This window comes from Haplochromis burtoni, unplaced genomic scaffold (assembly GCF_018398535.1).
Source record: "Haplochromis burtoni strain Fernald_Lab_line unplaced genomic scaffold, NCSU_Asbu1 Contig_42, whole genome shotgun sequence".
Lineage (NCBI taxonomy): Eukaryota > Metazoa > Chordata > Actinopteri > Cichliformes > Cichlidae > Haplochromis > Haplochromis burtoni.
Genome location: NW_024582403.1, coordinates 615,551 through 628,996, shown reverse-complemented (window position 1 = coordinate 628,996; position 13,446 = coordinate 615,551).

Genomic DNA, 13,446 nt, shown 5'->3' with positions numbered 1-13,446 from the left:
TTGGATACAACTTTTGTTTTTTCAATAGGAAGAGGGCCATGTGACACATCAAACTTATTGGTAATGTCACAAGAAAAACAATGGTGTGCTTGGTTTCAACGTAACTTTATTCTTTCATGAGTTATTTACAAGTTTCTCTTTGTTCACAGCCATTGACATGTCGAAGAGGTTAACACGTGAGGAGCGGATCGAAATTGTGTTGATATCTGGTGAACGCAGTAACCGGGTCATTGCAGCAGATTTCAATGCAAGACACCCTACGAGACCACCCATCTCCCATGCTACAGTCAGCAAACTGCTTGCTAAGTTTCGTGAAACTGGTTCAGTGTTGGATTTGCCAAAATGTGGACGCAAGAAAACTGTCACTAATGAAGAAACATCAGTGGCTGTCCTAGCTTCATTCAGCAAGAGCCCACAGCGTAGCACTCGCCGCATGTCACTGGAGAGCGGCATTAGTCGAACATCCCTTCGGCGGATATTAGCTACTCACAAATGGCACCCTTACAAACTCCAGCTGCTGCAGCATCTCAACGAGGATGACCCAGATTTTGCAGAATGGGCAAAACAAAAATTGGAACAGGACCCTCAGTTCACGCAGAAGATTTTGTTCAGTGATGAGGCAAACTTTTATGTGAATGGTGAAGTTAACAAACAAAACCACCGCTATTGGTCTGACACTAACCCACATTGGATGGATCCCTCCAAGACTGTTGGAACAACAAAAGTGATGGTTTGGTGTGGTATATGGGGTACAACGATAGTGGGTCCATTCTTCATCAATGGAAACCTCAAGGCCACTGGATATTTGAAATTGCTACATGATGATGTGTTTCCCTCTTTATGCACTGAAGCTGGCACGTTCCCTGAGTTTTTCCAGCAAGATGGTGCACCACCACATTATGGGTGCCAGGTCCGAGCATTCCTAGATGAACAGTTTCCTGGAAAGTGGATTGGTCGTCGTGGGCCAGTTGAATGGCCCCCAAGGTCTCCCGATCTGACCCCCTTAGACTTTTATCTTTGGGGTCATCTGAAGGCAATTGTCTATGGTGTGAAGATACAAGATACATTTTTATTTTGTATTTTCTGTATTTTCCCCACATTTGGGGTTAAAATGTTTGCTATACACTATAAAGCTCTCAAGATGCTTTTGTGACACTTCAACTATGTTTTTTTTATTAGACATTATTATTTTTATTGTTTATCCTGTTACTCTATCTATCTATCTATCTATCTATCTATCTATCTATCTATCTATCTATCTATCTATCTATCTATCTATCTATCTATCTATCTATCTATCTATCTATCTGCAGATGTGGATCAGTGAACTTACCACACATACTAGGGCAAGTTGACTGTGAACGCACAATATCCCCCATGTGTTTTGCAGTTTTCGAGTAAGGTCAGGCTTTGAAACCAAATGCACAAGCTGAGGTGTGATCTCTTTTTAAGTTTGAAAAGACACATGAGGGGTACTTCCCAAAGTCTGACCTGCATAGGCCGATCTGCTTAATGTCCTCTTTGGTCATGCTGGGCACAACAGTTGTGGCAGAAACACTAAACTGCTGTGAACCGAATAATTAAACTGAGGTTGCAATGCAATAACTTATCGCCAGTATGGTTGTTTATGGTTTTCATGACCAAAATGAATTAGTGTAACTTACGGAGGCCCATCCATAACACGGACGCTGTGTAACAAGTTAAATTCCACTTTCTTCTAAATGTTCTGAGATCTGAAATTGCTTGATTCAAACATTAAACACGTCTCCATAATGTAGCGGTTTACACATTCACCTAAGCAGAAAAAGATCCCCAGTTTGATCCTGGGTGGAGACACAAATCCCTTTGGGGTCGTGTCAGGAAGGGCATCAATAAAATCTGCCAAATCAAACATGTGGAGCTACCCGCTCTCTGACCTCTTATGAATCAGGGAGTAGCCGAAAGCAGCTTTTAAGCCCTCGAATAAAAACCATTGTCCTGTAAGAATGTAGGCAAATAAGAAGAGTTTGTTCATCTCAACTTTCTCCAACACAGCAGCAAAGGGGATGGATGATCTTAGATTAAGGTGCCCTGCGTGGGTCAAACTTTAGGTTTCCCAGCCTCACCCCCTCTCCCTAATTTCATCAGTTCCTTTAGTTTGGTATAGAGAACGGCTCCTGCCTTGCATTGGCTTGAGTGACAGGAAGACAAGGCCACAGTGTTGTCACAATGCCCACCCCCCCGCCCCACTCTCCCTCACCCCTCCCCGCTGCCTTACTTTGACCCCCACCCCCCTACCCCTCTTTCTGTCCCTCATCAGACAAGCTGGGTGTCAGCGCAGAGACGGCCCTGTGATTTATTGGTCTCTACTCCTTTGGGACCCCTCCTCCCCAACACACAATCTCATCCTCTACCTCCTTCTCATCCCCTCCACAACACCCTCCATGTTTCCCATCCCCACCCCTGCCCCCAAACCCTCAATCCAACTCCTCCCCTTCTGTCCTCTCCTGCTGTATAGCCCCCGGGGAAAAGAAGGGGGTAATGACCCACATCAGCAGCAGCTTCACTCACATACACGAGCACACACACACACACACACACACACACACACACACACACACACACACACACACACACACACCTTCTCTCCTCGTTGCAGGCGGATACAAATAAATACCCTGTGTGACACCCACACACACACACACATATGCGCACATAAAACAGGCGCTGACACATTTATGCCCACAGGCATGTGTATCTTAGAACTGAGGAATTCCAGTGTTTCGGCATAACATTGTGTCCCTGCTCAAAAGTCTCCCGCAGTCTTTTGCCCACATACCATAATGCTGACGAGATCAATACAGAGAAATCTTTTCCTTTGATATTTGCTAAATTGTTCCATTTGTAAATAGGACGGCATTTTCATCATGACCTGTTGTAGCCTCGGGAAGATGGAATGCACTCCTCTCCTTTTCACTGGCATTTTTTTTCTTTATAAAACAGAACAATGGAGTGATTTGTATGACGGTGAAGCCGAATAAGATCTCCTTTTGACTTTCCAAATGTCTGGCAGTGTAGCTGCTTGCACAATTTGGCCATGAAATCTGAAATGGCATTGTGTACTCAGAGGTAACGATGAGGCAAGGAAGCGTCTTAGAGGGGTTTCCTCATAGACCCCCATTGCAAAAAGATAACTTCATACGTGCCAGAGAAATTTCGAGACAAGGTCAATGCGATTGTTCATATTCCCACATTTTCTTTTTCTTTCTTTTCATTTTTTTAAGGAGCGAGTGAGAAAAGAGCATCTTTTCAGAGTTTGATTTTGAATGCAGGAAGGGAGGGAGAGTGGAGAGGTTAAATCTGAGCATTGACTTGCAAATGCTACTGACAGCACTCTGCGTGCGCTGTCACTCATCTCACACAGCGGTGGGATGCTCTCCTGTGAGAAGTATGCAGCCACTGCCACAGGTTTCCGCTGTAACTGAGTGCTGGGAAAGTGGAGAGTGCAGATCGGGTCATAATTTGTATATTTATAATTTTTTTTTCCACAGGAAGAAAACTTACATAAACTAGAAAACAAAATCCTGTTGAGTTGATAGAATTTGCCTCCAAAATGTGTCTATAACAACACGACTCTCCTTATCAACAAAAAACTAATAAATAATTTGAGTACCTCACATTTATGCATGAAAAACATTTTAAAAGAAAAAGCACACAGTTACAGCTTAACTGTGGTCCTGTAGATATCAGGGTTCGTTTAAATAAAAGATTAAACATAGAGCTTTTCTTTTTAAAAACAACAACACAAATATATCAAACTCCTAATATGTATTTTGTGAATTTGTACTTAGACGTGCAACGAACAAGCTACCACATTGCATTATGCTGCCACCTGCTGTAATCTATAAGTAATGCAATCAGCGGCATATACAGTACCGTAGGCTACATTGTATACTGTATCTTATTTATGTGTCATTCCAGGACGATATAAATGAATAAATCATTGTCTACGCTGTCTGTCCTACCTCATATAGCTTCATATGTTCACTGGGGGTTTGTAATAGCAGCACTGCGGACTTTGAATCCTGTGACCTCGTACAACCTGCTTTCCCCCCCAGGAGTAAGGTCAAGGTTACCCGCTGGGCAGCATTTTCCCCCAAATCCAGGAGCTCACCAGGCGGACACAGTCACGCTGACAGACTGCATACCCATCAGAAGCTCTGCTGCGCGTTTCTAATCGCCAGCTTCACTGCGCTTGTCCGTCTCAGACGTTGAAAACCTTCATCAGTGAGTGGAAACTGACGCTAAATACTGTCGCGTGCCAAGACGCCACTATCCTGTACCAAACTGCAGTGAAGAACTTTCACCACACGGTGTCACCATTACACAGTGAATCCCGTGCTGCGTGTACCTCTGTTGTTCCGCTCAGGAATGAGCCAAACAGAAGTTCACACTGCGGTGTACTGATGTAGGTAAATGTTTGCCTGCCAGGTGCTTCACACTTATTTTTGTAAATGTAAGTGATTGACCTTTTTGTGGAAGAATTTTGGCCCATTTTTCAGTTGTTGAGGTTTGCGGGCTTTCTACAAAGATCCCACTGCAGCGTTTCAGCCGGATGGTTCAGGGGCGATTCTAGGAATTTCTAAATTGGGGGGCTTCACTGGCAATCACAAAAAGGTATCAGAACACTTTTGTAACTTGTCTTATAAGCCAATGTTATATTGATTACGTTTTTTACATTAATACAACAATGATCAACATTTTTAGCTATTAAAAGCTTACAGTCGAGATTATCAGTTTTAAAGTATTTGTAACAATACTTTAAGTGTATTTGCTCTCAAACAAATCAATGTTCTCAGCTTGTACTCTATAGATTTTAAAATTCTCTTACATGCTTTGTTCCCTTACAAACCACAAGCTTTACTTAAAAATACAGATAAATTTAAGCTATTAACAGTTATGCAGCTACAAATCCAAACAGAAGTAAGCCAGTCACATGAAGTAAGATAACAGCCACATGTTTTAAAATCAGTATTTGCCCTCATAAAAGCTATTCTAAGCATTACCGCAGTATTTGGCTGTATACTGTGCAACACAGAGAAAAACACAACATCCCAGTTCACAGCTTTAGAGCTTTATAACCAACCATGAAGAAAGATGTGATCGGCAGCCAAGTTGTTTGAAAAAATTATTTGAAGGGGGCATGTGCTACCCCATGCCACCCTTCAATTTGGTATAGCTTTAGCTATCAAATGGATGCAAACAGCTCCATGATCTGCTTGGTGGATGGTATGAGGTGTGTTTGTGCTGTTTTGGTTGATTTTTTCCAAATGTGGTGCTGTGCATTACAGTCCAACAGGACATAGTTCCAGAAGTCTTGTGGTTTGTTTAGATGCAGCTTTGCAAACTTAAACCATGCAGCCATTTTTCAGAATGAAGACGCTTTTTCCTGTTAACCCTTCCAAACATGCAATACTTGTTTAATCCATATCTAATTATACTGTTGTGAAGTTTAACATTCAACATGCTATCTAAGACCTGTAGTGTCTGAGACATAGCTCTTAACTTTTCTTTTTTTGTGCATGGTCTGACTTTGGGGTGGGGCAGCAGTGGCATGGTGGTTAGCACTGTTGCCTCACAGCAAAAAGGTCAACTCGATCAGCTTTTCTTTGTGAAGTTTGCATAGGTTTTCTCTGGGTACTCCGGCTTCCTCCAACAGTCCAAAGATATGTAGTTAGTGGGGTTAGGTTAACTAATTCTAAATTGCCCATAGATGTGAATGTGAGTGCAAATGGTCCTCTGTTTCTCTGTGTTACAGACTGGCAACCTGTTCATGGTACCCCGCCTCTCGCCCTATGGTGGCAGGGATAGGCTCCAGCCCCCCCGCGACCCTGATAAGGATAAGCGGAGGAGGATTGGTGGATGGATGGATGAACTTCAGGATGAATTTTGCATTGTATTAACAAACATCTGATTGTTCCAGACCAGGAAACTGCCACAATCAAGGGCGTTTGAGGTACTGTGACCTTTAGAAGCACATTGCTGCTATTTCCTCTCTTAATTCTCATGGAAGGCGTAAAGGTGTACTTGGTTGTACTTAAATGTACTTTCTGAAAGTACATTTGAGAATTAAATTTTAACTATTATTCCACCTTGATGGAGATCTAAGTATTTTGTAGTTAGCACTAAGCGCCTAATTATCATCATGGTTTCTTGAGATTTTTAAAGTTTGTTGACACTAGTATAAGCTCATAAGCCATTATTTTTGTAAGAAATCGTCTACTTCAATGTCTGGTACCTTATGGAAACATTCCAGCTCATAGTCATATCTAGTGGATAATCTTAAGATGAGTTTATTATATAAACTTTTTTAAGGTAGGGATCAAACAGCTCCACAACAACACACATTGAATCAAGACTACACAAACAATATAAACAAGAAGTCACAAATAGAAATTGACCTGTATGGTAGCACGGTCTCCTAAAAATGCTTTGAACAGAACACACCCAGCATTATTTAATCTCCTGATTACTAAACTCCTCCCATCTGCACTGATTGGTGGATACCTCTCCCCACTCCTGGTCTTACAGAACAAGCTTGGGATTCTTGAGCAGCTGCCCGTTCATATTTGAAACTGAAGTTGAATTTCAAACTAATTTGTAATTAGGTTGCAACTGTTGAACCAGATAATAAAGGACTGACATGCTGATCCTCTGTGTTTCTGTCTTACTACTGAGATGATGTCTCGCATTTTGATTGGCTGCAGAACTGAAAAGTCAGCACTGCAGAAGAGACACTTTTCTAAAGTCTGGCTTTAGAAAACAGTGTGGAGGAGGCTGGGAAGACTGTCATTATGGGTCAAGTGCAGGTTAACATGTCTTCCTTTATTTTGCTGCGTGTTCTACACTCAACAGGAAAAACTGCAAGTCACCACAAAGTTACAAGCTGTGCAGATTTTTACAGAATATGATGGAAACTACCGCAAATAAAGAAAATGCTACAATAAATACTGAAAAGGCTGAAATTAGTTCTTAGTGTACTTTGGCTTAATTACTATTAACATTTCAGTTTTGCACCTGAAAGAAGAATAACATCGAATGATGTGCTTCTCATAAGAAACCCTCAAAAACAGAAGTGTGTGTGGAGATGCATCCACAGTGAAATGCGAAAGTGACAATTAGACTGAACAGCACAAATAACCTTTAATTTTTTTAACAGTCATTCCAAACAAAGAAGAAACCAAAAAAGAAGGAAATTCATGAGTGTGAGAAGATTACTGAACAACCTTCAGCTTCTTTTTATGCTCGTCTGAAAAGTTACTTGCGCATAAAATGCTGTATATTTGTGCTTCACATGCTGAACCATAACCATAGTTTGTTTAGATTTTTGGTCAAAATTTCAGGCCACCTTACAGAATTAGCAACATTTCCCATACTGTTCCACACAAACAAGCTCTTTGTCCCACATTTAGTTGGTTGGGATCAGGTCTAACCACAGCACTGACAGATCACTGACCAGTAATGGTTCCACCCCAGCCTGGGCTTTTTCAGCTTTGCAGGGAATTGCTGGCATTGTTTTTCCCACAGCTGTTATCGGGATCCATGATAATAACCAATTCTCCTGCTTCTCTTTCACAGTTGTGACAAGTGTGGAGTAACCTGGGGCCAAGAAGGTCAGCCGTCGTCTCCTACCAAGGATCTCGGTCACTGCACACAGCCCGAAGGAGGCAGTTTCTTTCAAGGACTTTTTACAAAGTAAAGTAATATAAAACGAAACATTTTTGCTTGAGGTTCATATATTATTAAATTGCCTGTTGCTGTGGAAGTTAAAATTACTACTATATACTAAAGATGATGATTTTGTGGTTGCTGAAAGAGGAACTGACAGGATGTGTTTGAGTGACCTTCACTGCCTAAACTTGGTCCCCGGCAAAATTTAATGCACCAAAATTGTGTAATTACCACTTGTAGCCACGTAGGCTGCTTTTGCAACTGCTTATGTTGCTACATACTGCAATTAATTTTGACTTTGAAACAAACTAAAGTCTTTTTTTTTTACTTTGATGTTTCAAAAGCATGATAGTGACCTCCTGGAAAAGTTCCCGTGTCAACATGAGCCACAAAACATACAGACTGCTAAAAAGGAAAAAGACTTTAATTTTAGTGTTGTTGAAACAGTTACCCTTTGTTGGCACCTTCTGTGATTAAGTGTGTGTTAAATGTCAAATCTCACAAGGTTGGTGCTGATGGAGTTTTTAAGCATTAGAGAGGTAGTGGAAACTAAATGGGTCTGAAATTAAAAGCCGTAATAAAGAAAAAATAATAAGAAAGCTGTAACCATTAAAGGATTTTGGCTTCTATATACTGTATCCCGCAAGCTATTTGTACATTTTACATATCAGAATAAGTAAATTCAGATTATAGTAACTAAGAACCAAAAAGCATCGTCTTTTTTTTTGAATTTTTGTGTAAAGTCTGCACAAATTGGAAATTTTGTAAATAGTATGGAAATATGCAAACAACAGTAAACCTACCCATGAAAAGAAAAAGTCATTTAACAGTCATTAAATGCTTTAGCATAAGGGCTGTTTGAGGATTTTTTTTAATTCATACAAAAGAAAAACAGCACTTCAAACTCACTTTAAAGAAAAAGCTTCCAGTATTACATACGTTACCTACCCTATCTTTAAAAGAACATAATCCTTAATGTGTCAGGCCAGACTGTAGGTTTTTCTTTATCAGTTTTACCTTCTGAGGCAAAAGGAACTTTCTTTCTTTACACCTCCTAGTAATATCTGCCAGCACTTTCCTTTCTCCAGAAGATTGTTGAATTTAAGAATATGAACCAGTCTTTCCTTCTCCGTCTTGGCTGGCATTAACTACACTAACATTTTCCCTTCTTTTATTCACTGTTTGTTCTTGATCTGCAGATTTCTGGCACAGGAAGGCAACTTGTATAGTTAAGCAGACCCGAGCCTCCAGTTTCCCCTTGTGGTCCTTTTTTCTTTTCTACAGCTACGTGCACTGCGGCTACAGAGGAAGAGAAAAGACAGTTGGAAAGATTAAAGATCATTTTTCTGACAGTCTACAGAGAGGAAAAACTGACTTAATGTTATTCATAGCGAGAGTGAAATCTTTTTCAAGAGTCAGAAGTCAAATACTCGTGTATATGTAGAACATCCTCATTCTGCTTTCTCCTTCTGGTCCTGCTGTTTGAAGAGATCATGTAATCTTGAACACAGTCCAATAGAAAGAGGGGAAAAAATCTTGCGAAGCTGTTGATTTCATATTTGGCTCTTTATGACAGACCCAAGTTAGAGTTGCAGTATTAAATGACAAGCTCTGCGTGATATACAACACCTCCTAACCCCATTGAGGTGACTGTCTGTGTACTGATTTAACAACTGGTCAGAACGTTTAGTTTTCATTCCCAAAACATGCTGTTAAAGTGTTATTTAAGAAATACGAGAATTGTGAATTACCATCTCGACACTGTGCAAATGCTGAGTTAGAGAGTTTGAACTGTATGTCTTGGCCTTACTGTGGGGTTCAATCCACAAATACAGTGCACTGACGCCTGTATCTGCTCTAAGTTTCCAAAAGATAGTACACATCTCTCTGGAATCTAAATCTGGAAACTCCAGCACGGCATAACAAAACTATAAAACAGACTCATGGCTCTTGGCTGATGAGATGGGTGGTCTCTGTAGAGTCTTTTACAGTCTGTTACTGTATATTCGCATATTTTTCCTGTGTAAACATGTGACAGAAACAGAACTACACCTTTGCGGATTAACCTTCTTGTGCATTAATACTAAGAGATGAATATATGTGGCCTCGACTACATCGTGCACTTCCATTTGCAATGACATCATTTGAGTCTGAAACAGAACCTTGAGCTGTTTCCCAACGCAGGCCGTGTCACACATGGCAAGGTTTGTTTACCTCTCTGTGTCACTACTATTCCACAGTGGGACACGTTTTCCCCTCAACCATAAATCTACAAAGTCTTGCATGACTTGCAGAGTTGAGGTGGAGGGACATGAAGCCCATGGTCAAAGCAAGTAAAGCAGTGTGTGTGTTTAAATATATAAATCCCTCATCAGGGTCACTGGTGGTAGTGGCGAGGATGGCCAGCAGCCAGATAAGCTGCTTCTGCTCTCTCTCCTTCTGACTCTCTCTGAGCTGCCTGAAAGAAATGTGCCATTATCCAGCGAGGCCCCTGCAGCCGGGCCCCTGAGCACAGAACTAGTGTCCAAAGCAACATGCAAATGCCAAGACACTGGAGACTGGAAGCTGCATGGGAGAGAGCTTTAGATACCTCCTCAGACTGTTTACGACCACCTCTGCTACAGCCAAAAGTTCCTCCTGCCTCACTACCCTCTCTTTACTACTTTTTTCTTCCCAGCAGGCCACTGCTAGTTAGAATGAAGCGGTTTCAGTGAAGCTATGCAGGCTTTCCTCAGCCAGTGTGAGGCTGATCTCCAGAAAATTTAAATTAGTCTGGAGACTTTAGAAGGCTTTTCTCAAACCAAAAGTCTCACTCAGCTGTCCAGACTGCAGCTAAGATTGCAAGAGTCACAAATAATGCATTAAATGTTCCTGCTTACTATATGTTCATCTGACCGTTAAGCAGTAAGACAGGCCTCAGTAATTCCTTTACTCACTTATTTCTCTTGGACACTTTGTTTCAAGAGCTTTGATGGGGCAAAAAAAGGTGATGACTAAAAGCATGCTGTTCAGCAACAGCTTCACGACTCTATATGGATGCTCATTCTGTGGTCTTTAACTGAGAGACTCAGTGGGCTTTCCAAGCAGTGCTTGGAGCCAGGATACGATACTGGTCAAAGTCAGATCGCAGCCATATTAAGTGCTTCACATGCAAATATTTGACAAGAGGTCAAAAAGTTCATTTAATCAATAGTACAACAATGGCTTTAGAGTCCTATCCTTGGACAAGTAATGGGCAACTGTTCGTTACAGAGCAGTGCGTCAAATAAGAAACATGATACCACTATATGTGTATGTGTATGTGTGCTTGGGCTCTAGTTTCTTCTTTTGCTAATGTGCTGCAGTAAACTGCGCGCTCAAAGTGGAGATTTTGAGATCAGCTTATCTTTTGCACTTTGTTGGCAGCCACGTCTGTGTTGTCTGTTAATACAGTGTCATAAAGCTTAAGAGGCCTGGTAACTACCGATTATGACCTTTACTTCTCGAGAAAAACATCTGCAAATAAAATAAATACAATTTTAGAAAAAGAGTTATTATCATAGTGGTAGCTTCTCATAAAATAGTCTTGATATAGTTCACATGCACCAGGCACTGTTGATGTTCAAGAAGCTGTGGCTTCCCTCCATAGAAAATGTCCATAACTGACCATCAGTGAATTAAATACAGGGAGAGCCTACTTGTAAACTTTATATTACAGGCGTAGTTGGGGTTGTAGTGTTGTCGGGCTCTGGCTACAGTTACGCATCACAACTTTTGCTGCACAGTAATTCAGTCAAGCATATCAAGGTCAGAAGTTGGTATCTGTTTGTAGTGTTGTTGCCCTCACCAACATTTTAATCACTCCCATCGTCTACTAGTGTAATTATAATTTACCAACAACTGCCAGTCAGTAACAGAATTATTCTGGTATTTCAAATAGAAAAACATGTAAGAACAATCAACCATCCCGTCTTCTGAATAAAATGTAAAAATGCATTCAGTTTGGGTGAATATATGGATGTACCAAAGACAAGCAACAGGTTTGTAGGCTGGAAATAAACCATTTAAATGCACATAAAAAGGAAGCACAGTCAGCATGTTAAGAACAAATATTCTGGCTGAGCTAAATGTATAAGAAATACATTTTACTTTGAAAGATAATGATATCTCTTTAAAAATAGCTGGGCAAATGTTTTAAGAACCGTAGATGTTTAAATTCTTTAAACATATGTTTGGTCTTTGTGTCATTGTGCAGGAAGACAATAGCACAAACAACCAGACAGAAGTGTGATGAACCTGACAAAGAGATATAAAGTTTCCCTTGGATAATGGATGATTGGGTCAAAGGTAATTGTTAAAATATATTTATACAGAAAAACAAGACTCTTGAGATTAAACAATATCCATTGTGTCCTGGACAAGAGAGGCAGTAGCTCAACTGGAAGTGGGTACATAAAGTAGCAACACCCACAAGAACACACCTGGCAAAATACACAAAAATAAGTAAATCTTCATAGTTGCGCCCTGCTGGAAGAAGCCATGAGGAGATGGGTATACTGGAGCCAAAAAGGAATGGACATGATCAGTGTTCTGTAAGGTACCCATTACATCGATAGCAAGGTGACCCTGATACAAAGCAGAATGGATTCCTGCTTTCATCATGTTGAATTCAAAATCCTGCTCCTCACATACAAGGTCTTAAATAATCAGATCCCATCTTATCTTAATGACCTTGTAGTACCATATCACCCTATTAGAGCACTTCACTCTCGCTCTGCAGGCCTACTTGTTGCTCCTAGAGTATTTAAAAGTAGAATGGGAGGCAGAGCCTTCAGTTTTCGGGCCCCTCTTCTGTGGAACCAGCTTCCAGTTTGGATTCAGGAGACAGACACTATCTCTACTTTCAAGATTAGGCTTCAAACTTTCCTTTTTGCTAAAGCATATAGTTAGGGCTGGACCAGGTGACCCAAATCCTCCCTTAGTTACTGGGGGACTCCCATGATGCATTGAGTTTTTCTTCTTCAGTCACCTTTCTCACTCACTATGTGTTAATAGACCTCTCTGTTATTAACCTCTGGCTCTGTTGCACAGCATGTCTTTATCCTGTCTTCCTTCTCTCACACCAACCGGTCATGGCAGATGGCCCCGCCCCTCCCTGAGCCTGGTTCTGCCGGAGGTTAAACCATCTTCTTATTCATAAAATGTAAAGCCTGTTGTAGTATCTGCATCATAGTTACTGTTAGGCTGGTATCAGCTGACCCACAGAACAGCTGTGTCTGTGTAACACATAGGACCTAAAAAAGAAAAGAAAAAAAAAGATTAACTACTAAAACTCTAACCATAAAAACTACAAAAGGGTCACTCCAAACTATTCTTCAGACTAAAACTTGAGAGCCAATTAGACTTTAACCTACTGGTTGATGATCCTGCATAAATAATGTAGGTATGTTTGAGAATGTCCTTTTGTATGAGGAACAGAGTGGGCTCAATTAATGTGTCTCTTTGCAGAAGCATAGCGTTTAGCGATGATGAAAGGACTAGCTGCTGTCTATAATAGGAAGAGAAAAACAACAGAGACTAGCTGCTCATTTCTGGAGGCATTTTAATTGCTAGAATACAGAGCCAAGCTAAAAATGTCTCCACTGGCTTCCAGCATGAGAAAGTAACAAAAGCTGCTCCCTGTAACACCTCCAAATCAATACTGGAGGGGAAAAAATGGTAATTTTCAAAATTAACATCATACAGCAATGTACTAAT